This window comes from Petaurus breviceps, unplaced genomic scaffold, assembly GCF_028583685.1.
Source record: "Petaurus breviceps papuanus isolate PSGF00001 unplaced genomic scaffold, PetGlider_PUasm1.0 37, whole genome shotgun sequence".
NCBI classification, from domain to species: Eukaryota; Metazoa; Chordata; class Mammalia; order Diprotodontia; family Petauridae; genus Petaurus; species Petaurus breviceps.
Genome location: NW_027186296.1, coordinates 55,116,748 through 55,139,593, shown reverse-complemented (window position 1 = coordinate 55,139,593; position 22,846 = coordinate 55,116,748). Strand labels below are relative to the sequence as shown.

The window sequence follows — 22,846 nt, the reverse complement described above, 5'->3', positions numbered from 1 at the left end:
TTTCAACATTGTTATGACTGTAATCTAAAATGATGAAGTTTTGAGTTCAGTATTGGAAATGATAAAAGGCTGACAGAAATGGAGAAAATTATATTTACATAGGAAATTTAATAAGTACAGAAAAACCAAATGTATCAAAATAAAGAAGTATTAGTTTACCAGTAAGGTAGTATAGTAGAAAAAGAGAAACAGAATCAAGTTTTTTCCTCTTTATTATAATTGTATACCATTTGCTTGATGCATCTATAGATGTATTTGCAATTTAGTTCTTTGTAACTTCTTTACATAAATGCATTAGACAGTATTGCAAATCAAGTTAATTCCATGAGATTTTAAATCAAAGGGAAACTTTTGGAATAGCAGAGTAAGAATTTGTAGGTACTAAGTGGAAATTGGTTTAGCTTAGATAAAATTTCCAAATGGGAAGCTTTTAACTTGAATACTTTAACTTAGATGGTGCCAATGTCTACATAGGCATAGAAAGGAGAACTAAGGCTATCTTTTGTTCACTCAAGCAGAAATTCCTAATGTTGAAGACAAAAAACTTGTTTTTATTTGGGGACTAAATAGTCCAGACTGACTTCCAGTCCTGATTGAAGTTATTAAATAATTTAACAATCTGTACTCTACTTAAGACAATCTTGGATTATAATTCGGAGATGATTATTTTCTTCTATACTCTTTTTTTTTGGTTACTTTAGGCACAGAGAGTTACACAGGATATAGAAAGGGAAAAATTGTTGACATATCTAAACTAGAAAAAAAATCAGAATAACAACAACAATGACCAGACCAAACCACTGAACAGGTCTTTTAATGATGATCAGATGATGTCACATCACTATACCTTGCTGCCAAATTGTTACTCTATCTATCTATCTATCTATCTATCTATCTATCTATCTATCTATCTATCTATCTATCTATCTATCATCTCTCTCTCTCTATCATCTATCTGTCTGTCTATATATCTATCTATCATCTATATATCCATATATCTTTTTTTCAAGAAACATTGCTTACAGTGCCAGATGGTCAGTGCATGGACTCATTAAAAGTTTTACAACTTTCCTTTTGATAAGCACAGTGAAATTATGGTTAAAATGATTTAAGAAGTCAGAACCATTAAAGAACATGGTAGACATTAAAGAGGAATAACAAATTATTATTTAATGAGATGACAACCCTTTCTATTGTTACTTTATTTTCAAGTCACACTGAAATAGGCTCCCTGGTGTTTGTAGTTTCTGGCTATCTTTTTTTCCTGCTCATTATTAATTCTTTTTTTCCCCTCCCTGCTAATCAGCTGTAGTACCATGTGTTTGAAAGTATGATTTTATACCACATTCCCTTTGGATTTGGAGGTTACTGGTAGACCTAGTCAAAGACATAGCCAGTAGCTAAGTCAAGGGTATGGCTTATGAACACCAAAATATTCACCACATATCATTAATGTGAATGGAACATTTCTAGGTTAGAGTTCATTGAGGATTTCCATAATTTTGATGGGTAATGTGCCAACTAAGATTAGAAAGGTCTCCATGTCACATAGTAAAATGAAAATATCTTATGTGAATTTCCTGATAAAAGCTTGAAGCACGTATCTAATATTGCTTCAGAAGGTCCGCATTTTTGAGGGAAAAATAAAACAGCTATGTCAGGTCTTAAGCAAATAGAAAGATGAAGCTTGTAAGAGTAACTCACTTGTACAAACAGGTTTTTGTTTTATTAGTGAAAATGTAGATGCAACAAGTAACCAAGAACTGGGATGCAGAGACTGATTCTGTCATGTCATATTCATATATATACATGTTATATATATACACACATACATACACATACACACATATGTATACACACGGAGACACATACTGTATTTTGTTGTTATATTTTAGTATCCTAAACATAATTTTCATTTCAATCTACCTCAAAGATTGTGTTTATAATTTTGCTTGTCAACAAATTCTTAAAGCTACATTATAGCAAAGAAAGAAAGCCAAGGAGAACAGAAGAACATCAGTAAATGGGTGGGCTGTTTACAGATTTAATTTCTACTTAGCCATGCATACATTTTTCTTTTAAACCTTGACCCCAAATCAACACAATATGGAACACTACATTTAAACTATCCATCATGAGTTGATAGAATAATGAATGAATATACTTCTATTTGAAAATAAAACAACATGAATATTTTGAGGCAATAGTAATAGGAGGACTTCAAAATTTGACCCCTCAGCAATCCATGGCCTTCTTTTATCAAAGCATAGCTAACACATTGTACTAACATCTAAATGGAATATACAAGTACAAAAACTCTCAAACATAATCATAATTGAAAAATAGATGTTGAAGGTTGAGGCATAGATCAGTGACTAGTAGAAATAAAAGAATATTCAATTCAATTGAAAATTGGTGGCCTATGATATAACTCATGCTGTTTTTTGAATTAAGGATGTTAGGGAAGATCAGAAGAGGTTTAAGATAGTCTCTGTCATAAAAATTTGCATCTTCTTTCATTAGATAGAGAATACCTGCATCCAACAATTAGAAAACCATATGTGATTAAGTGGTAAAATGTGTGTGTGTGTGTGTATATATATATATATATATATATAATATGTGTATATATAATATGTATATATGTATCCAAATATATAATCATAAGCTCATGTATGTATATATGTTTAAGTATATATGTGACTAAAGAATGAACAACTTAATCAATGTGTCTTAGTAGGGTTAAGAAAAATTTCAAGGAAGTAGTAGGACTTGTGATGGGTCATGAGGGTAAGTAGGATTTAGACAGGTATACAAGGAGAGGTATAGATGGATTGGCAGGATAACATAAAATGAATCATGATATATTTAGGGGATAGTGGAGACAGTATGGTATAACAGGAAAGAGTACGGAATCAAGAAATTGGCTTAGTCACTACATTGAGCAAACCACTTCAACTCTCTCCATATCAGTTTATTCATGGTTTAAATAACATGAGTGGCATAAGTGACCTCTAAGGTCCCTTCCAGTTTTAAAATTCTATGATCTAAAATCTTTGACTACAGAGACAATTAAAAGTAAAGAGATTGGAGATATTATATCTAGTTCAAGGAACAGTTAGCAGTCTATTTTGACTATAGCACATTAAGAATAGCATGAAATAAGTTTGAAAAGGTAGGTGGGAGAGAAATTGTGAATGTTAGACTGTTTAGTTGTGTATGTTAAACTGTTTAAATGTTAGACTGAGTAGTTTTTATTTTATTGTAGAAGCACACCACATTTTTGAGTAGGAGAGTGACAAAGTCAGGGCTATGATTTAGGAATATTAATTTAGTACCTAAGTAGAGGATGGATGGTAGAGGGAAAAGATTGGAAACATGGAGACAAACTAGGTGGGTATTACCAACAGTTTGCATGACAGGGCCTGAGTTAGGGGATGGCCTATATGATTATAAAGAATGGGGTACATGGAAGTAGAAGCTATGGAAGTAGAATCTTTAAGACTTAAAGATTGTGAAAAGTCAAGAATGACTCCAAGGCTGCAAACCTGGGTTATTGGAAGTATGGTAGTACCCTTAACAGAACTAGGGAAAATTTCAGGAAAGATGAGTTCTATTTTGGACACTTTAAATTGGAGCTGTCTATGGAATATCCAGGTCTGATAGACATTTTGGTTGGTGACACTTGAATTAAGAAAGGAGATGAAGGTTAAGTATGTGGATTTTGGAGTCATTTGCATAGAAATGATAATCCAGGGGGAGCAGATGACATCACAGGGAGACAGATGGTGATAGGGCTCAGAAAAATACCTTGGTGAAAGGGCAGCTAGGTGCAGTGAACAGAGTACTGACCCTGGAGTCAGGGGAACATGAGTTCAAACCTGGCCCCAGACATTTGACAGTTACCAGTTGTGTGACCTTGGGCAAGTCACTTAACCCCAATTGTCTCAACTCCCCCCTCAAAAAAAAAGCCTTGGTGAATATTCATGTTGGGAGGAAGACAGATGATGCTTTTGCACCGAGATGGAGCAGTCAGATCAATAGCAAAACTGGGAGAGAGCAATGTCGTGGAAGCCAAGAAATTAAAGAGTATCTATGAGGAGACGGTAGATAATATTGATGAAAACTGAAGAGAAGTCGAATAGTATGAGTCCTGAGAAGATGCCCCTCAATTTAGTAGCTGGGGCTTTGGAAATCCTTGGAAAAAACATTTCCTTCAACTTATATGGGATGTACTTAAAAGTGCTTCAATATTCTGGTTCCCCTCCTCTCACGGTTCTCCAGCTTATCAGTGTCTTTCTTACATAGTGGTGGTCAGAACTGAACACAATATTCTAGACATATGGCATAACCATACCAAAAATAGAGGGACTCTCATCTTTCGAATACTGGAAGCTGGAGTGTATGGGGTGTTCAGGGAATACAAGTACCTTTGGTACAAGGGTTTATTGAGCCCTTGTCAAGGCTGCTCACCTACCTCTGGAGTTCATCTTCACTCAACTCTCATTTGTGGCTGCAAGAAGCTAAGGCATGTGCAACAGCAGCACCCCTGTAAAACTCTCTCAATAGACAGGCTAACACAGGTTGAGGGTAACTTACAAGCTTCAAATAGGTCAGTGAGTTAGGGGGATGTCTACCCAGAGCATGTGAAGACTTCTTCTGGTGGAATGGGCAGAGGAGAATAATTTGTTCCAATGGTCATTAAGGCAGATGAAGCAGGTGCTGTAGAGCACTTAGAGTTTGGTCAGATATCAATGACACCAAGGTCCTCTATTGCATCTTGGGCCATTGCCCTGCCTGCCTTTTGTCTTATTGCTGGATTTCAATGACTCTGGAAGAGAGAGCAAGGCTGATGTTCTGTGAAACTCTGCCTTACAAGTCCAATTTACTTGAAAGTTAAGACATCACTCTTTGATATCATTGATCCTCTTCAAATTGAAGGACAAATAACACCACCTGGAAGTTAAGGATCTCTTGGTAAAGATCAAGATTCTATTAGCTTGTTTGTTCTACCACACCACACTGTTGACTCATATTGAATGTTTAGTACAGTAAAACTTTAGGGTGTCCCCCTGCCCTGGCAAACTGCTAATCATGTTTCCCTTATCCTGTGATTGTGAAGAGTTTTTTAATCAAGTGTAAAATTTCACATCAGTCCCTATTAAAGTTCTTCTTATTAGATTCATTTCAATGTTTTAGCTTCTTAAGATAATTTTGAATCTGAATTATGTTATCTGATAATTTGGCTAACCATCCTAGCTTTATGTTCCTTGAAAATGTCATAAGCAGTCATCTATGCCTTTATCCAAGCCAGTATGCTAAGTATCTACCCTGGTACAATCTACTGGAAATGCCATTCCAAGCTGACATTGAACCACTTATCAATACTCTGAGTCTAGTCATTAAACCAATTTAAAATTAATCTAATTGCACTATTATCTAGTCCATATCTCTCCACTTTCCCTCCAAAATACCATGAGATAGTTATGAAATTATTTGGCAAAAATCTACATAAACTGTAATATTTTTATTGATATTATTATAACCTGCTAGTGCCAAGTTTGTGATATTTTTTCTTGAGCTCATTTATGTATGCTTTCTGTCGATGTGGTCTGTATTATACTCCTTTACTATCCCAAAATAATCTGTTGTTTCTTCCATCAATCTTTGTTCAAATGTTCTCCACCCTGCTTGACACCCCACTTTCCTGTACTTCCTCAAATGAGTATTAATTAGCATACTCACTTGAAAAATGTCCACATTCAATGCATCACCAATGAAGTTTTATTGAGCTCCTTCCAAGGACAAGATAGTGTGTTAATACATGATCACTCTTCTAAAGAGACCTATTTATTTCAATTGGCCTTTATGATATAAGATTTATAATGTTAGCAACATGAAAGGATGATTTTCAAAATCTTGATATAAATGAAAAATCCATTAACTTGCTTCATTAACATTTCCATCCCCTATTTTGTACTACTGCCTTATAGGAACTACACATTCCACCAAACTGGTTTATTTTGTGCTTTGTAAACAATCTGTAATACCAACCACGTATTCAAGTCTCATTGAGCACCAACTATTAGGCAATATTAAGAGTTGGGATATTAATAAAGCTCTATGAAGGCAAAAAGAATCATCCATGTGCCTGGGGATATGGGGTTATGCAGCTGCCCATGACTTTGTGGATTCATGTTGGAGCAATAGAGACATCAGATAAGTGGAAGAAAAAAGTGTGAACTTGGATGGAAAGTTAATGTTTGTGGTGATAGTGTGTTGAGTGATGATTTCAACAGTTTTGTAGAAATAGTGTTCAAGGGAGAATGGAGAAGAAAGTAAGAGGGGGCTGGATGATTTGTTTCATGAGTGTATATAGGAAATATCAAGAGATAAGAAGAGAATGTGTGTGTGCATATGTGTGTCTGTGTGTGCATGTATGAAATGAAAGTCATTTCAGCAAGTGCATGCAAGGAGAGTTAGTGACTGAATCAGTACATGTCAGGCCATGTGTGGAGTTATAAGTCACACTTGTGCAATGAGTTCTGAGTGAGAAAAACTGTAGGCACAGGGTCTTGATATTTGTCCTAGTCCTCTATCCCAAATCCTCTCTGCAATAACATCAGCAGTGATGAAAGATTACAAGACCAGGGTTTGTCTAGTACAATATATCTGAATCATGGGTTGCATAGTTTCTCCTGTGTTTATTTTTGATTTTTGTTTTTAAGGGGAAGATATTTCCTTGGGATTGGGTGGTAACTTAGGGAAAATGGCAATGGGTTATAATAATGAGAGGCTTTGCTATGTATTTGGGGGATACACAGACATAGTGTGCTTCCTTCCCTCAAGTTTATAATCTAGGAAGGTAGAGAAGACATATCTTCAAAAATGTATAATATAAGGCAAATGTTCTAGGAATCATAAGAATGTAAGATGATAGCATAAAGAATGATGAATTCTAGCTGAGAAGATATGAAAGGATTTATTTAGAAGTCACCATTTGATATGGATTGTTAAAATGTGAATTTTGATGGGTAGAGAATGGGAGAAGAGACATACAACAGGCAGAGGAATACCAATGTGCAAAGGTGTTCAAATGGGCAAGCCCCATGCATGTTTGGGGAATAGAAAATAGCCTAGTTTGTCTAGAAGGCAAGTAATAAAAGTAAAAAAGGTTAAGAAGTGAGAAATGACTAGAAAAGTTGAGAAATGTAAGAAGTAAGAATATGCTAGAGTAGTTGGTTGGGGGCACATTGTATAGGGCCTTGCATATTATGTTAATAATTGACTCTTATTTAGTATTTCAAAGTATGCAAAGCACTTTGTTATTTATTATCTCATTTGAGTCTCATAACCACCCTATAGGTACTATGAGTAGTATTATCCACATTTTACAGATGAGGAAACCGAAGTGTAGAAGTTACATGAGTTTCCCAAGAACACATATCTTACTAAGGATCAGGAATTGAAATTCATGTCTTTCTAAGTCCAGTATGCTTCCTTCATGACTTTCTCATAAATTTTGACATTAAGTAGGCACTGGGGAGCTACTGAAGGTAGAATTTCTGTGTTAAGAAGATTAATCTCGAAGCATTGCAAAGGTGAATTGGAGGGGTAAGAGACTGGAAGCAGAGGCTCTTTTGAGTGACCAAGTGAAAAGTGATGGGGATTTGAATAAGGGTAATGCAATGGGAATGAAAAGGAAGGTATAAAAATTGTAGTCTTTTTTTTTTTGCACTTTTTGGAGGGGGGAAGGTAGGGCAATTGGGGTCAAGTGACTTGCCCAAGGCCACATGGCTAGGTTTTTGAATTGTGTCTGTGGCCAGATTTGAACTCAGGTCCTCCTGACTCCAGGGCTGGTGCTCTATTCACTGTTCCACCTAGCCACCCCTAAAATTGTAGTCTTGAGGGAATATTATTGGGGAACAATCTCCAGAAAATAAAAGCAACCCTTCATGTATCCAGAACTTAATCAGCAATCTTAGCTACACAGATCATAGTTGAGAGCCAGTAAGGTTTTAAACAAACAAACAGCTCTGGGAAGCTAAATACAGAATGTTCTCAAACACTTCATGTAGGTTTAAGTTATTAAAACAAAAAAGCTACTAAAGCTTAAAACTATATCAACTTTTTTGAGATACCCTTTACTTCTTTAGGTCATTCACTAAAATAAAAGCATTTTACTTGTAGAAGACCATCTATCTTCTATGCTTTGATGACAGTATTTCACATTTTCCCACAATGACTGGCTCTACTTTCTCACTAACCCCTCTGTTCTCAGTCCCTTGCAACAAGGAAAGAAAAAGTTGCTATTTCTTCATATCATCAGCACCTCCTGGTACCTATAACTAATGTCTTGTTCTATATCCTTAGCATCACTTTCAGAAATGCTTTCTGGCATCATTTAACTACTCTGTATCCAAAGACTATACAACTGGAGTCAGAGGACTTGACTTGAGTCTTGGTTTTACCCCTACCTAGTTGCATTATTATGGACAAACCACTTAACCTTTGTGTATCAATTTAATTCAACACACTTTTATTAAGCTGTTATTTGTGTGCCCGATATTGTACTTGGCACTATAGTTGTAAAAACTTAAAAGCAACAACAAAAAAAGAGACATTACTCCTGTCTTTAGCAGTTTACGATCTAATGGAGAAATTTGCAATCTGTTAGGGTCTTTTTTTTTTTACCTCAACTAGTGGTTGGATTAGATGATTTCTAAGACATCTCACTATTCTAAAATTCTATAATCATATATAATCTCCTGAGCCTCTTCTTTCAAAAAAGCATCCCAAGTAATCTTATAAAAAAACCCAATAGATTTCTCCATTATTATCTTTCAAAATGGTTTGTTTAGATGAATACCAGGTTGTTCTGAAGCCAGTTTTTTTAGTTACTTTCTAGGATTATTTTAATTTTAGGTATACTATGGATTCTTCAAATCACATTGTCCTCAGCATTTGAAATAAACCATGAATTTCGACAGATGCCTTTACCCTTCAATTCTCTGCATGTTTATATGAAAGGTAACTAGATCTGGAGCGAGAGGGCCTGTGTTTGGATGTTGTTTCTACACTTCCTACTTGTGGACCTTTGGGCAAATCAAATTCAACTCTCCGGGTCTTAGTTTCCCCATATGTAAATTGAGGGAGGTGATCTAGACTATGCATTAAGATTCCTTCCACATTTTAGAACAGGATGCTAAGAATGCTTCACACTTAAATGGGGATAATCTGTAGCAATCTGGACATTCATTAATGTAAAACATTTTATTCCCTAATAATATTGCACAAAGATACTAATATGCTTCAAAAATAGCATGTTAAGAATAGAAAGTGCAAAATGGCTCCCGGGTTTACAAAATACATAACATGAGGAACAAAATAGATTTCTCTAAATTACCCTTCACTTACAGTCTTTCCAGAGAAGTGACATAGGCCAAAATAAATTTCCAGATCCCTAAAAGAGGGTACCTCTGTTATCCTGAGCTGGAGACCTTCATCAGCCTGAAGCAAATGTTGGTATGTCCGTGTATGTGTCATGTTACTGAAGTCCTCAGATAATGATTACGACCAATTATACAAGATTCCGTGTTACTTAATCATATCACTTACATTTCTGCCTAACAGCAGTGACAAGGGTTTGAAAGGAGACCACAGCTGTATAATAAAAAAAAAAATCAGATAGAATAGACAAGTGTTTGCCAGCAGAAGATGACTTGTGCTATCCTGGGAAGGAGATTCAGTGGGTTAATTTTTGTCCTCTTCTTAACCTAGTTTAACTCATTCATTTTCTATCTCTGTAATTTCTTATTGAAATGATAATGGTATTTGTACATGAACATGTAAAGATGTTCATTTGCTTTTGATTCCCTCTCCCTTTCCTCTCCCCCCACCCCATTCTTAAGGTGAATCTTCTTGTTTTGAAAATTTGGGGGCTACATATTGTTGAGATTTGAGAGTCTCTTCTGAATCAGAGGGTGGTACTGCCAATGTCCTCATCTTACTCTGCCAGTTAGTGGAGATATGAGTTGAAAATAAGACTCCTTCAGAGTCATTCTTTTTTGAGCAGAGAAAGTCAAGTATCCTGAATTAAAGACAACATATTTTCAAATGTTACTCATGATGGTGATTATTTAATGTCTCGTTCATTTGAAGAGGACTTTTGAAGCAAGTTAGTGATGTAAAGCTGTCATCATCTCTAAACAGCAATAAAACAACAAACCACTGCATTTGATATGTAGCAGAAGGAAAAGTGCTACAAGAAGCAATTCTCAATTACTGTGGTCAACTGCATTGTCATACAACCTGGGGGGACATCTCCAACCATCTTTATAGTTACTACTTTTAGCATTAAGTCAGACAAATGAGTTGATCCAGGCTTGGGGACAGGGGCTCCCCAGCCCTGTCAAGCACAGTATTGCAAACTGGTTTTCCAGGCTTTGCCTCCAGGATGCCCTCCATGTAGTCTTCTTCGCGGGTGAGTTAAGTGGCTCCCCATCAAAGGCCAATCATTCCTGCTTCCACCAACACAGCCTTTGCACTGGGCCCCACTGAAGTCGTAGGTGCAGTGAGTCAGCTTCTCATAGTTCATGTTAGGGCTCACATTCATCTTTCAGGAATGGATCTACATGATCCTGACTGGCTTCCTCCTTGGGCATTGGAAACTCAATCTTGAGTCCAGACGACCAGATTGCAGCAAGGCAGGGTCCAGGATGTCCACCCTGTTTGTAGCAGCAATCACCTTGATCTGGGTGTTAGGGTGAAATCCATCCATCTGGTTCAGGAATTGCAGCATTGTCCTCTGGAGTTCCCAATCCCCTGCCTTCTCACTGTCAAAGCCAATGGCACCCAATTCACAGATGACCATAATGGAGGGAGCTTTCACTTTGGCCAATGCAAAGGCATCTCAGACAAGCTTTGCTCCTCCCCCCAACGAACATCTGTACCAGCTGGGGACCTGCCGATTTCGGGAAGGTGACTGTGGTCTGGGCGGCACATGAGCAGGCTGGAAGCGTTTTTTGAGTACCTGGGGGTCCCAGTTCTCCCTTTGGAAGCTGGATCCCCAAATTCTCACATTTCTCTTCATGGTTCATTGGCAATACAATAGCCTCTACCAGCTCCTGGATTTGTTTGTCCAGCCCTGCAGTGTCAGTGACTGCTCCGTGGGCCTCTCGTCCACCTCCACGCCCTTCACTCGGGAATCATGCACGGTGGGAAGGGTCTCAGGGATCAGGAGGGAGTCGTTATTTACTCCCACCAGGTCTCCAGGTTTCAACTTGTCTGCATCAACCACACCAATCACTGGCAGGAAACAGGTCTGTAGGGGAGAGGTTTTGATCACAGCACATCTGCACTTTCTCTAGGAGTTAAGGTCAATGTTTGTACCATCTTCCTTCTTGGTCATTGGGGTCAAAATCTAGTATTTCGAGGGCGCTGGAGACGAGGTCGGCTGCGTCTGGTTCACTTTCATCTTCTCACTGTTCCCTCTGATCTTGTACGTCATGGCCTGTACGTAGTTCGTGGGTCACACGTAACACTTCACTTTTCACGTTCCTGATCTCACTTCCCAACAGACGAGTCTGTTGAATAAACTCTGGGGACATTTTGAGTACTTCCTCCCCAATTCCATCTAGTTCGGCCTCTGCCTCAGCCCGCGCGCGGACGCCATCTCCCCCAGCCGGGTCCCTGGGCCCCCACTTCCAGCCGTACGTTCGACACCGGCCAGCGGTGGGGCGGCGAACACGTGCAGGGATAAATGCCCGGAGCCGATCCCGGACCTCCTGGCCCGCAGCTCGGGCAGCATCGGCGGCCTCCTCTAATAAGCAGACACGCCAGGCGCACGGCTCTGGCGAAGCTGCGAAATCCCAGAAATTCTTCAGAGCAATGTCGCGGCTCGAAACGTGTGCGGCCGTAATTCTGAAGCCTAGTGATAAAAGACAGTGTCTGGGACCACTTGAACTTCAGGGACAAGGTAATGTTTTTAAATCATCTTCTATTCAATTGGTTGCTGATAATCTTTTAAAAAAACTGTTGATTGCAGCAAATTCCTAGTACCTTCAAATATTTAACAGCAGGTAAGTACATCTTCAATTTTTGTGGTGGCAGGTTCTCTATTCTCAGTTAGTTGGATATATATTTCGTTTAAAATGTGCCAAATAAAGCAGTCAGTGTAAGCAAGTGTTGTGAGCACAAGTGACAGTCAGTCCGAAGTAGAATAAATTATGCATGTGAGGCTGGCTACATCCAGCTGTCTGGATGCAATTGTTTGGCAAGCCCTTGACCCTTCACTTGTCCAAAGTGGTAATTGTGTACATGAGTTTGTAATGGTAATCATTTTGAACTTTGCAACTAGCTTTTCCCCATCATTCTTTTGCTAGAAAACATGTCAAATTATACTTATGACAAAATACTGGTGGTGAAACTCAAAGTTCTCAACAACTCTGCCCATCTATGTCACAAGCAGATTTTCTGATTTGTAAGATCGAGTTTCTTCTGTTTGCAAACTGTACAACTTTTTCTCTTTCCCCTATAACATCTTACCTAAGTCATTGTAGGCATATATTATCCTTGAGAATAAGTAGCACAATAGATATAGATTAACTTTCAATAGAGTGACCCGAAGTTGTTTATGAGTAGTTATAGGTTTTCCAGAGAGAGAGAGAGAGAGAGAGAGAGAGAGAGAGAGAGAGAGAGAGAGAGAGAGAGAGAGAATTTGATAATGTAAAAAAATGTCCAAAGAACTAGCCTTCCATTCTGACTCTGTGATGCTGGACAACTGACAACCTCTTTGTCTTCCATATGTGAGATGAGAAAGCTGGACTATGTGTTTTTCAAAATTTGTTCCAGTTCTAAAATCCTATGAATTTATTTTATGGTCTATGTTAGAAACAAAAGGTATGAGTAATAGTCATGGGACACAGAAATGGGTCAAAAAGTTTCCTAAAGAGAAACTGGTCCAAAGTTAGAATGGTGGAAGAGCAGATAAAATCATCCAGGCAAGTATCCTGAATTAGATTAGGATCTGATCTAATTTTGTTTAATTGTTAAATTTTCTTCCCTAAACACCTGCCATTGCTTAGTACATTTCTAATCCCAAATTTAAACAATTAAGTTTATCACACTGAGTGGAGAGTAGTAGAGTCAGTTTTGAAGTCTGGTAACCTATGTTTAGATCTACCCTCTGACCACAGGTAAATTATTAAACCTCTCAATGCCATCAGAGATTGCCCAAGACCATAAGTTACAGACAAATTGCACATCTAGATTAGTTTAGGGAGTTCCTCCTGCAGATGAAATCACATATCTGTACCAAACATTAAAAACAGTTTAGCTATTTTATTATAATAATCAACATAAGACAATTATGAAAATTTTAAATAAGAACAATCCGTTAAAAAAAGCAAACAAACTTCTGGCCTTAGAAATATCCCACATTTGACTGGAGAGCTTGTGAAGAACCGTGAAGATATATAGATGTATAACTGTTGCCAATATACGTCATATGACCTTGTTGAATAAAGGACAATGATTTCTTAGGGTTTTCTTAAACCCTTTAAATTGACTTCAATGGCCACATGTGACCACATGTGGTATAAATAAATTGAGTGTAGGAGCAATGAAAAAAGATAAACATATAATTAAAAACAGCTTAGTAGATACCTGTGCTCATTCATTTCAGTGATGACATTCTCTAGTTTATGGAGCGGTTATAGACCCACAATATATCGGAGTTGACTGCATGCCATAAAATACATGAGGGAAGCCTGGATCCAAATTATTACATACTAACAATAAATCCATCCCATTAACAATATTGATATGATAACTATAGATAATTTCAGAAAGTGGCAGAATTCAGCCATGAGTAAACTATTACCTTTTAGTAAGAAACAAAGATTATTTTAGCTTTTAAGACCTCCCAGTTTTTGAAAAAATGACTTTCCTTCTGTTATCTGTAATTTGAACTGAGAGATTGTGGCTTTGAAAGCTTCTATCTTGATTACTTTTTGTAAGCCTAATAAAAGACATCAGTCATACCATTTATTTGTGAAAATGAAATTTTCATATATTGAAGGTCAATTTTAGTTGAACTAATATAATAAGCAAAAGTCAAGGTTTTTTTTAACCATTAAAATTACCCATGGTATGACTCTTTGGTATTCTACTCTTAACCTTGAATGCTGCTGTGTATGCTGTATGAAGGATAGCGAATTTGCAGTGAAATATGATGATGGAGGCATGAGAGTTTTAATTTTCCAATGGAAATAGTTATCTAAACAGGAAAATTTTTTCTCAAATATTCTGATAAAAATACTATGAGTTGAAAGCTAATATTTCACCTGCCATGATTCTCATTTGAGCTTATAAGAGATTCAGGAAGTTTCATTTATCATTCATATCAAGTTAAGGCTAATAAGTATTCCTTTGGGTATAAACATCATCAGACATACTCATTTTACATAATAGATTGGCATGCAGAAAGGAAATTGGAATCACTGAGTCCTGTTATCTACTCTGTTGGGCATAGAGTGGACTATAGTAAATCTATGGTGATAAGTCCTCTGTGGGGGTTGAATATTCTTCAGAGTTTCTTTTTGCAGCCATAAATACATAATATGGCAGATTTTTTGAGGGGTCTAGTCTATTAATCACCTGCCAATGTTGGGTTGAAGGTAAAGGTTTGAGAAAAGCTTGGGCAGGAAGCAGTTCATCCTTCATGGTTCTGGAGGAATTGCTGTTACATATTTCATGTCTTTTTACATGTAGAATCAGGTTGAACAAGTAACTAAATGCATTTTTTCAAAAACTAGAATCTTCTATTGATTGGTATATTCTTGAAAATTGATATTTTACTCTACATAATCAATCCAATCTGATTTAATGAAAGAAAAAAGCTTATCTGAGGACCTATAATATGCCTAAGCATGATGGGAGGGGCTGTGGAGGAATGAACAAAAGACAGATTAAAATAGTTTCTGATCTCCAAGAGCATGTGCTCTTATAGATGGTACTAAACTTGTGCATGTGAACTACATTTCCTGGAAGACATTCCTACCTGAATGCTTCATTGGCATCAAGAACTCAACATGTTCAAAAAGTAAGCTTCCTTTTCTTCCCCCAAAGCCTGTTTCTCCCCCTTCATACTTCACTACTTCTAGTAGTGGTACTGGCACTTAGCACATCTCTCCTGTTTGAAACTGACCCTTCCTTCACATGTTATATTCAATTCATTGCTGAGTCCTGTTGATGTTATTTTCTCAAAAACTCTCACACAGAGTTTCTCTGCTCTGTTCTCACTGCCACCATTTTGACATAGGCAGTCATTATCACCTGCTTATTCTATTGTAAAGGAGGAAAACCTTTTACCAGGTTTTTCTACCTCTACTCTCTTCTCTTTGGAATCCATCCTTCCCATAATTTTTTTTCATATACGTTTTCCTTATGTATAGATAGATTCATTAATGTCTCACTTCTCCTGAAAATCCAAAATGATTTTTTTTTGCCTATTTGGTAAATTTCTTAGTACTTTTGTAATTTTTTTTTTGGTTTGGCTTTAAAAGCCCTCCCTGAGTAGAGAGCCACCCCAGTCTGAATTTTACCTCTTAATACTTTGTGTAATTTCTGGACTTTCAATTATATTGGACTACCCTTTGTAGCCAGAACAGAATCTATACACTTTTTTGCTCTGCTTTTGCTCACATTACTCCATATTAACTAACTGTGCACTTTGGTGAATTTCTTCCAACCTTTTAAAGTCTATTTCACACATCAACTCTTCAGTGAAGCTTTCCTTGATTCACTCCTAGTCAATACCATTTTTTCTTTCTTTTGACTTCACAATCACTTCATAACTCTTTAGTGAACTTTTTATTATTATGCAACGGTTTTCTGGGTATACACAATTTTAGACTGTAAATTTTATGCAGGCAGGAATACTGTCTTTTCTAAACTTTGTATTGTTGGATGACCAATGTCTTTAGCAGCAAAAGCACTTGCTGGTTGAGTGCCTGAGCTTGAGAGAGTGAAGTAGCTGTGACTGTAAGGCCATCTTCAGAGAAGGTGCAAGAGATATTCGTGGAGTGTGCTATTCAGACCACATAGAAGCATAACAGAAAGAAGAACATAGTAGTCTCTATCAAGAAAGGAGGGTGACAAGAAGTGCAACCCCACTGAGTACTTCATTGTGGGCAGGAGCTTTTGTAGTTTATAAGAAGCATTAGTTGTTAGGCACACCATCTACTACTACCTGGGCCAAATTACTATTCTTTTATTCATTTAGTTAGAACATAGACTATGCTCTCCACTGAGCGATCCATCCAGATACAGCCTTCAGCCTAAATACCAAATCTAGAGACTGAATTTTTCAACCTTGCCATGGTAATACCTCCATCTCTAAGCATTTATTGAATTGTTGCACAAGGTATCCTATGTAACACTTTCTTGTGGTTGTAAAACAATTAGCAAAATATCTTGCATTTGTACTTGTTTTCCATATTATTTCCTGCCTCACTTGCCCCACAATCTGGAGCCTCAAAAAAAAAACCAAACTGTTCAAAGTCTCTTTTTTATTTTTTAAATTTATTTTAGTGAGGCAAATAGGGGATAAGTGACTTGCCCAGGGTCACACATCTAGCACATGTCAATTGTCTGAGGCTGAGTTTGAAGTCAAGTCCTCCTGACTCCTGGGTTCATGCTGTATCCACTACATCACCTAACTGCCTGGAAAGTCTCTGTTTTAAAATAAGCTTTGTATTGTCTCCAGTGCCCAGCACAGCACTTGGCATGGAGTAGATGTTTAATAGAAGTTTGTTTAATTAAATTCGATTTGAGAACTCACTCTCCCTCTCTCTGTTACACACACACACACACACACACACACACACACACACACACACACTCACACTTAACTTGTAGAAATGCATTGTATAAGTGGAGGGAGGGGGAGAAAATTTAGAGCTCAAAATCTTATAGAAGAAATGAATGTTGATAACTAAAACCAAATAAAATTAAAAGAAACATATTACGTACATTTTTGCTGTTGAAGATTAAAGTATGGGGTGATCGTTGAGAAACGATGAAGTTAAAGAAAACTGAGGAAAAAGTAGGATCTGAGCTGGGCTTTGAGACTGAATAGGATATGAATCAGGCCAGATAAACAGTAAAATTAAAGGGGGCGGAGACGGAAATAACATGGTGAGTGTGTGGGCATCTATGCATTTTTACATGAAGACCAGTATTATTTTTTTCTTAGGAATAGGGCTAAGGACTGGGCCTGTGATTTTATATAGGGAAATTATAGGTGAGGAAACTCTTATTCATGTATCACTTTCTTTGTGACATACCATTAGAGTTTCCTAGTACAGAGAGGTTAAGTGACTTGCCAAGGGTCACAAAGCCACTGTGTGTCATAGGCAGAACTTGGACTCTGGCATCTAGGTCAGCTCTCTCTTTACTCTGCCATGTTACCTCTACTTTATGTACAGATTGAATATAATAGCAACCGTGAGTCAGTCAATGAACATTTACTGATGCCTTCTATGTGCCAGGCACTGTGCAACAACTTCAGTTGCTATAGGCGGCCGAGATAAAGATATTTCAGCAAGTTAAATATAACAAATTAATAATCCCCTGGAGTAAAGAGAAATGAATTGGATGATAGTGAGCAAATCACTTAATCTTCCTGAGCTTCAATTTCCTCATCTGTAAAATACTCATACCATGTTATTCAGAGGGATGTTGTGAAGAAAAACTTTTATAAGCCTTTAAATGCTGTAAAAATGTGAGTTATGATTATTGTGGTTGGCTTAGCAGTGTGAGAAAACTTGAGTTATTTGCTTATCCTTTTTCTCCCTGTTAATTTTTTGTTCTGAGGCCCAAGCATATGTGGATATTATGGGCAGAAAATGGAGCACTCCTGTGTACCGTCAAGCATGGTCTGGGCACCTCTTATATACCCTTTCACTGTTCATCAGAGTAACTGCCTGGGCAGCTGTGTGCACAGATGCATTGCTTTTAGCTGAAGGAGAAGGCCTGGCTAGCAAACCTCCTGCCACAAAATGTTGCTGGCTTTGTATTTGCCTGAAGCGGTTGTCATTATTAAAGTACCACACTCCCTCTTTTGCAATGTTTCTGACCCTTATCTTTATGGGATTTCCCCCAACTCCCCATTCTCCCTAGCTTTTGACCTGCTGCTGGAGAACTCAGTATTTATGTACCTGAATCCTGGGTTTGGAATCTTTCTGCTTGTTGAATTTTCAGCTTTGAATTTTAAGTCATTACGTCTACTTGATTTGTTGATTACCTGATTAGAGGTCTTGTTTTGGGGCCACACCTTTTTAATGTTTTTGTACCACACTTTATTCATTTCTGGTATAATTTATACCCTTTAGATTAGACTCTGTGTGAGACCCAGGTTTGTTATTTTTTGGCTGGTGTCTGGCTCATAGTAGGCCTTTAATAAATGTTGAGATCAGTGTGACTTTGGATTGGTCCTTGCTGTCCAAAATAATGAACTCTCAGATTCACTGGCCCAAGAAAGGGTGAGGACCATGATGGACCAACAATGCAGCTCCTTCAGGAGCCAGAGTCAGACTTTACTTTGTGATGAACAAAAGAAAGAAAGAGAAAAAAAATCAGGTCAGCAAAACCAGCCAATACACTGACCACATCTGATGGTGTGTACAACATACTGCATCCATAGTTCCTTACCTCTGCAAAAAAAAAAAAAAAAACAACCAAAAACAAAAAACCAACAAACAGAGGGAGATGCCAAACTTGGTCAGTATAATTACATAGAATTCAGTTTCATTTTTTGTTCTTGCTATTTACACATTGTTTCTGTGTCTGTTGTTTTCTTGTTCAGCTTATTTCCTATTGAATCAGGTCATGCAAGTCTTTACATGCTTCTTTGAATTCTTCACATTCAGCATTTCTTATCACTTAGTAACATTACACTATGCTCAAACTGTAACACAGATTAGCCATTCTGCAACTTATGAGCATCTATTTTAAGTTCTTTGCTCCCACCCAAAGTGCTGCTATGAATATTTATTTTCAAACTTTGACCTACTTGGGATTTGTTCCTAGCAGTTGGTTCTCTAGGCCAAGGGGAAGGATAGGGGAAAGGGAAGAGAATAATCATTTATTTAGTTCTACTATTTGGCAGCTCTGTGCTAAGTGCTTTAAAAATATAATTTTATTTGATCTTCATAACCCTGGGAGGGAGATTATTAAACCCATTTTACAGTTGAGAAAACTGAGGCAAGCAAAGGTCAAATGACTTGCCCAGGGTCAGACAGCTAACAAATAATTGAGGACAGAATTGAACTTAGGTCTTTGTGACTCTAGGCCCAGTATTCTATCTACTGATTCAATAGGTTGGATATGGACATTCATGTTACTTTTTAAAAGAACAATTCCAGTTTTTCTTTCCAGAACAGTTAGACAAATTCACAGCTCCACTAAAAGTACATTATGGTGCCTGTTTTTCCATAGCCCCTCCATCATTGATTATTTTCAATATTTGGTATTTTTTCTAATTTTCTGGGTATTCAGCGAAACAGAATTGTTTGGATTTGCATTTCTTTTCTGAAATAATACTATCTAGTCTTTTTTTTACATTGATTTTGTTCATGCAAAAGCTCATCACTTTGACATAACTGAAATTATCTGTTTTTTATCACCTCTATTCCATGTTTGGTTATGAATTTTCTCCCTTCCTAAGGTGTAGCTATCAAAGGTGCTTTATCTTATTGTCTACTTATTTATTATTAATTTTAAGATTTTTTGGTGGCATTTGTTATAAGACATTGGTCTAATATGTTTCTCCTTTACTGAGTTATTGCAGTATTTCTAGCATTCTTCATGCCTATTTCCTAAGAGCACAACCTTTGACATTTAAAGCTCAGAGGGAAGTAACCTCAGACAAGCAATGATGCATAGATTGGAAGCATAACAGGAGAATGACATTTGTATTGAAGATTAATGGCAAGTTGCCTCTCCAAAGAACAGAGCCAGTAGGGGCAAGAGTAGCTAAACTCCTTGAAATAGAACGTCCTATTTCAGGCTTCTCCTAGCCCCCTAAGAGACCTCTTAAGTTTCTCTATTCTTTCAGAAGTCTGTGTATTCCTGACAACTGAACTTGTACATTTATAGGCAATTCCTCCAACTGGACTTTGTTATAGGATACCCTCTAAGATGAGAGTGAATGCTTTTAGCAGGCATTTGACTCCTAATTTTATGTCTTTTTTTGATATTGGAAATCTGAAGAGAGACACTTTGAAAGGTACCATGATAATATAGTATATAGAGCACTGGATTGAGGGCAGAGAACCTGTGTTTCAGTCCTATTTCTGCTTACTACCTATGTGACATTGGGTAAGTCACTTAACTCAATTTCCTCATCTACAAATAAAGGGACTTTACTAGATGGCTCCTTATAACTCTAAATGATGAATTTGTAATATCAATGAATCTTGTGTGATCTTATGCACAGGAAATATTTTACTGCAGGAGTACATTTAAGGCTGAATTTTGTTTAACCAAGTTAAAAAAAAAAACCTTTGTGTAACAATATAAGAAGAAATATAGAAGGATCTTGCTGGTTTATTCTAAAGTAGTAGTGTCAAACGCAGATAGAAATGGGAGCCATTAAACCATATATAAAGATCCCTGTGGACCTCATATTGATTTAGAAAACCACATATAGATACCATATATGTTTTATTGTATTTTTATTTATTTTGTTAAATATTTTCCAATTACATTTTAATTTAGTTTGGGCCACATGTGGGAGTGTTTGGGCTACATGTGGCCTCTGGGCCACATGTTTGACACCTGTGCCCTAGAGAATCATAAATAAAAACCCATCTGTTTCCTTCCTATATTTTTATCAAAGCCATTGTTTCTGTGTCTATAGAGATTTTAAAGAAATGAGAAGATAGGCTTAGGCTTATGGAATTGGTAGTTCCAAATATCTTATTTAGTTTTTGTTTTGGTAATAATATTTTCCATTCTTCTGCAATCATAAATTTTCTTGAGAATTGATCCCTAAGAGCATTTTAAATTATATTACATCTGGCATATATTTGGTCATGTACAGCTGTTCTTCTGAACTTCATTTTTTGAGTGTTATTTTAACTTCCTCATAAAGCACATTGAGCACTAAGGTGTTAGTGTCCAAATGTGATGGCTCCATTGTCATCAATAATGAGGACAAATTACCATAGAAACATTGGCTAATCTGCCATTTTCACATGTAATAGGAATCCTTCCAATTTTACCTATAAATGGTGGGATTTATATATTTGTATATATTATATAATTATATATACTATATATTTTTATATAAATATATGTTTTATAAATATATAATTTATATGTTATTATATTGTATATAATATATTTATTTTGTAAATATATGTTTATATTTATTTATATAATAAATACATATGTATTTATAGGCAATATATATACACACACATATATGTATATATATGTATATATACATATATTGCCTATAACTGTTGGGATAATATGGCTTAGTTTTGCTTCATGCCAAATTCTACCTAACAGGCTGATGAGTTGCACAAATGGATCCACACAAAGTAGAAGGCACACCACATTGAGGGACTCTTACATTGGTGAAAGACATTCATTGGTTCCTGGGTTTTGTGTGGGACTATTATTTCTGTACATACAGATTTTTTTGCTATGACAGTGCCCCTCCATGTCCTATTCAAAAATCAAAAGTCCTTCCTTTGACTATTGGAAGCAGAGGACATCTCAGCCTGCATTTTGAATAGATGAATGAATGAAAAAGCATTTAAATGCTTATTTTGTGCAAAGCACTGTGCTAAGCAGTACAGATATAAAAAGAAAAGTAAAAGACTCCCTACTTTCAGGGAGCTGAGATTCTGATAGGGGAGATTCTTATACCTATAAAAGAGAGTTAGAATAGCACAGTATTTAAAGTATTGGAATGGAGCCAGGAAGACCTTGGTTCAAATACTGCCTCAGGTATTTATTGGGGTAAAGTTATTGTTCTTTTATGACTCACAGTTTGCTCATCTGTAAAATGAGGAGGTTGGACTCAATTTCCTCTTAGGTGTCCTCCAGATCTAATTCTATGATCCTGTGTAGAGGATCTGGAAAGGCTCAGTAGTTTGCCTGGAAAATAATGGGTTTGATTGCGGTGTAGAGAGGAAATGAAGCTTTTATACAAATGCATCTTTATTATCATTTAATTAATAAGACCATATCTCTTTCTGTTGTTTAACCATTTGATAGTACCGAAGATTTTGGTGGTGAGTACTTTCTTTTCCAGATGTTCCTTAGCTATGAGTGCTGAGAAGTCAGTGACTTCAGTTTTGCCAAATTCAGTTGTTTGGCTGTTTCTCCAAACTGTGAACCATGGATCATGATGTTAGGGGAGAGTTGACTGGAAATAGTTGATATTGGCCAAGATACTAAGTCTATACATTATATTAAAGAGTTATTGAGAAGGCTGATTTCAAGATACAGAGTGTATTATCTGGAAGGAGCACAATATTCCATGGTCATTCATTATAAGAAGGAGAATTTAAAACACATCTGAGTTGCTCACCAACTCAACCAAAGGTTACATCTACTGGGATTTTTTTTTAAACTTTCTACATCCTATGGCCCCATGTTGTTGCTGAGTCATTCAGTTGTGTTAGGCTCTTTGTGACCCTGTGGACCTGGCACTCCAGGCCTTTCTATTCTATACCATCTCTTGAAATCTGTTCAAGTTCATGTTTTTTGTTTCCATGTCCCTATCTATCTATCTATCTATCTATCTATCTATCTATCTATCTATCTA

The 22,846-nt window shown here is 36.8% G+C and overlaps 1 pseudogene; it reads right to left on the bottom strand.

The window, feature by feature from the left end:
* Positions 1-10,356: 10,356 nt before the first annotated feature.
* LOC138168333 (26S proteasome regulatory subunit 6A-B-like) overlaps positions 10,357-22,846 on the bottom strand; it is a 129,766-nt pseudogene continuing 117,276 nt past the window's right edge.